Source organism: Beta vulgaris, chromosome 6, assembly GCF_026745355.1.
Source record: "Beta vulgaris subsp. vulgaris cultivar EL10 chromosome 6, EL10.2, whole genome shotgun sequence".
Lineage (NCBI taxonomy): Eukaryota > Viridiplantae > Streptophyta > Magnoliopsida > Caryophyllales > Amaranthaceae > Beta > Beta vulgaris.
Genome location: NC_079207.1, coordinates 28,990,436 through 28,994,852, shown reverse-complemented (window position 1 = coordinate 28,994,852; position 4,417 = coordinate 28,990,436). Strand labels below are relative to the sequence as shown.

The following is a 4,417-nucleotide window of genomic DNA, read 5'->3' as shown; positions in this document are numbered from 1 at the left end:
TAAGTATTTAAGCACTACTACATAAATGCATAAAGAGACCCCCTAAAAAACACGTTAGAGACCACTTTAGAGGTGGTCTCTAGCTCAGTGGTCTCTCAGGATAAAAGACCACTTATTATAGGTGGTTTGTTATATTGAAAGAAGAGACCACTTTTTTTAAATAAGTGGTTTTTTTATGTATCGTAGTAGGAAAAAATAAGAAGGATAAGGAACCACATAAAAAACAAAGGTGGTCTCTTTCATCATACTAAAAAACCACTTATTATTTATAGGTGGTCTCTTTATCTTTCTCAAAAAAATCACTTAGATAGAAAGGTGATCTCTTTCATCTACCTAAATACTATATTTAATTTGATATGAGAGGCCATACATTTAGAACAGATGGTGTCTTTGCCTCATTTTTTTAACGACAAAATTCTAGCTTGTGGCTTTATTTAATTTACCTATAATCTTTTATTTGATATATATTTCCTACAAAATCACGGGCCACTTGACAAAATTCGAATTATTATATAACTTGACAAAAATTTCATTGATGCAATACCATAATTCATTACAAAATAATATCGATATATGAAGATTCAAAAAATCAACTAATCAAAAGATACCTAAAGCAGCCATTATTTCTTTCAACTCATATGCAGAGTAAATTAATCAACTCATTGTTCTAACTAATTACCTATCTAATCCCGCTTAATACTTAATCAAAATCGACACTTTCTTCAGATTCCTCTTCTTCCGCTTGTTTATATTCCTCCACGTATTTGATCCATAAGTCTCTCAACTCGTCAAGCTTATTTTGTGGAAATTCAGTTGTAACTCCGCCAAAGTACTACAAAACATTAATAAAAAAATTTAAAAATAATTTTTCATATGAAATATGTTGTTAATTGATATGAGAAATAAGCAAGTGAATGGTGTTTTGAAAGAATTGATACCTTATCAGGAATCACTTGTCGCCTTTTCTCTATAGTCTCGAGCATATATCGACATATATAATATCCAAATTCCAGAGATTCTTGGGATTGACGAGGACACTTGTTCATAAAGGTAATTATACAATTAGTCATATTTCATATTAATTTTAATAAGCATCAATATAAATGCATCAAAATAAAGGTAATTCTACGAAATTACGTTATATCATAAAATTTTTTGACAACTTGTTGTGAAACTTCAAAACTAATCCCAATAACTCGTAAGGAGTCCCTTCATCCAAGATTTTGCCTTTAATGAAGATCATGTGGGTCTTTAGTCCACACTCTCCCCATTTTCCCAAACTAGCTAGATAACCCCACTTCTGTAAACATTTCTGCATGTGCTTATTCAGATTGAAAGGTACTGTTGATAAACATAATTATCAGTAATATCCAATCAAGTTTTACATTGCTCTAAACTCCAAATATGTACCCGACCATTTGAATATTGGACCATAGCAGCTTTAAGAACTGTTAAAATAAACTAACCAAGAAACCAAGTTTATTCCAGATGAAAGGATATTGACATGTGGTCACTGAATTTTTATCCTACAAATAAATTATTGAGATATGATGTATTGATGTCAGTCCCGGGACCCGGCCTCCCAGCCGATAATTTGTTGTAGAAGGAAGAAGGTTTATAAGAATTCAATAAAAGAGATGTGCATTTAATTTAACTTAAGAGGGATTCTAAGAAAATACTACTGCAGGAATTGTATTAGCTATTATTAACTTAAGAGGGTTACCTAAATTTTCAATTTATTATGGTAGATCCTCTATTCTAATGACTACATCAACTGCCTCTTGTTTATTGTAGTTTGGTATAGAATATTTAGCTTATGGGGGGTAAAACTTATTGATGAACTAACTCTTCCTTATCTTTTGTGGGATGGGAGTTGCCTACAGCCTCACAGGTTCCTTTCTCGGACACAACTCCCAAAGCCAAGTTTGCTCATCTTACTGGTGAGCTGCAGTTCACCTAGGCAATAGCAAATTTTCGTCTAACTTAAGAGTTCTTATTGTTCACATCTGAAAAGCCGAAACAAGCGTAATCACTTGTAACTAAAAGCATATTCTGATGTTTATCAATCATACCCAAAAGCCAAAAGGTGTTTCTATTACTGAATATCAATCATACCCAAAAGCCAAAAGGTGTTTCTAGGTTTATCTTATGTTTATAAACCACCCCTAACACAGATTCAGTCCTACGAGCAGTTCAGGTTATTCAGCAGTACCTATATGTTGCTTAGTAAAATTAACTAGTATCAGCAACACCTAAATTTAACACAGCCATACTAAGTAATGCACACATTGTTTATCTGGTAGTGAAGTTCTAAAGTCTAGACCATGCCCTGAATGATGCGGTGAAAAGTTTACAGTAGAAATAATTCAAAAGATGCCAAGCTCTCTGAACAAAGTATTGAAACAATATGCAAATACAAAATACCATACACACATCTCTAACATTGAACATGTAGATATGAAAGGAAAAAGGTCAATGTTCAGCAATTTTGCATCTACATGTCATTGCTTGAAAAACAGAATAGAAGGGGGACTAAAATTCCAATGCTACTCGTGGGGACGACAAACAAACATCCTAAATGAGTACAAGCAAGTAGATGACATAAACAAACTAGTTTACTGCAATCATCAGAGTAGATCACAGTATCAAGGAAAATAGTGCCAAGAGGCTAATTATTGAGGTTGTCCGACAGAGACACAATCATCAGAATACTTTTATGCCATCTTGCTTGATATATGGATATGTGACCTGCAGCCAGCTCTAGGGAACTACTAGTTGTCTGTCAAGTTAATTTACTGCAGCACGTTTTGACTAACACTCTATTAATTTATTCTAAAGGCTAAGAAGTTAAGAAGAGTGTAGATTCTTACAATTGCTTCTGCGATTTCCAAATCAGCGAGATTCTCAAACATCATCGCTCCTTCCTTTTCGGTTGAATGAGCTCTTAGCCAAACTAAATGTCGAGGCACCTGAGTCACATGAATCCCCTGCTTTTGAAGTTCCTTTGTCTGAAATTATACCATACAAAAATATTACAAGCCAGTGTTATATAGTTATAAATGTAATTAGTAGTTACTCTAAGTCAATTTATCAAAACTTACAATCTCTTCCTCAAAGTATACGTATCCTCGTCGGCCTCCTCGATAGCTTGTGTTCTTTTTCAATGACCTTTCTCGATTCTTTTTACTTTGCTCCTACATATATTAAATTTCTCTTTCTTAGAAAACACAAATATTGATTTTAAAAAAATAGCCAAAACAATGAAATACCACCTCAAACTCGGGACTAGTACAATAGTTTGTGAAACTGTCCCAATTTGCTTGAGTTATCCAATTATTATTAATTATTTATTTAGGGTGGATTATTATTTAAAGGAAATTTACGAGGGGTAGCAACTAAAAGCTATGAAAAAATATCGAAGCGGCTGCAGGTATGTTTGTCTCCGGCCTTCATACTTCTTTAAGTGTTAACTATCAGATTAAGACCTTGTGAGGATTGAATTTTGATGCAGGATAGATTTGGAGATCAATATAAGCTTTTTCTGCTGTGGTGGTGCCAAGGAGAACATTGCAACCAGAGACAATAGGTAGATATGACTCTTTATTTTCTGGCTTTCGTCTTAGATGAAAGGGAAGTATCAATCATCTTTAGATAAATGCAGCATTCCAACCTCTTTTGTGATCTGCTGCAGCTGTACCAGAATGGCTTGCAGCAGGGGCTTTTGGTCTTTGGATTGGTTACTCTTTTTACATTACTACTACGAAATGTTCCTGAACTACAGTTAGACTTGTTGTATGCCCTTTTCTCAGATCTTGTTCATTTCAAGTTTACACGTATTTCTGGTTTTACCGGAACTCTAGCCATATGCAAATAGTCAGAAATCCAGAATTTGTCGTCTGTTTGTTCTCGCATTTGTAGTTGTTTGTTCCTTTTGTTGAAGATAGATGATTCAATTCGTTTCTTATTTGGACCAAATCCATAATTAAAGAAATATGAGAATTCAATTATACCCTAATGTCCAATTCCAAAATTTCAAATTAATATACATATCCAAACTACTAATAATAAACAAACAACTACAAATGCGAGATGAATTCGACACTTACCGGATAATTAGGTCCTCGGCGATACCGCGGTGGTGGTAGACTGCAATGGAACAGAGTATACTGCGAAGTTGAGTAGCAGACTGCGATAATTCGGTCGTCGGGATAAAAGGTTGGCAAAGACGACTAGACTGCGAGGAATATTGGCTGCAGGTGAATTCAGAGTACCGGAAACGGTAGCCGGCGAAGGAATTTTGGGTGGTTTCTCGCGCAAAATCAGGCGGTTCTAATGTGCGGTATCGGTGCTCTGGCCTGGGAAGAAGAATGAAATCACGTATAATTGTGATTAGTGAAGAAAGAAATAAAGTATTCCT

General features: G+C 34.6%; 1 long non-coding RNA gene across 1 annotated transcript; it reads right to left on the bottom strand.

The window, feature by feature from the left end:
* Positions 1-505: 505 nt before the first annotated feature.
* Positions 506-4,417, bottom strand: LOC130591992 (uncharacterized). Its single transcript, XR_008969981.1, has 5 exons — positions 4,107-4,417; positions 3,102-3,194; positions 2,871-3,008; positions 939-1,037; positions 506-832 (listed from the first exon to the last, which is right to left on the bottom strand). It is a non-coding gene; the product is annotated as an uncharacterized LOC130591992 (long non-coding RNA).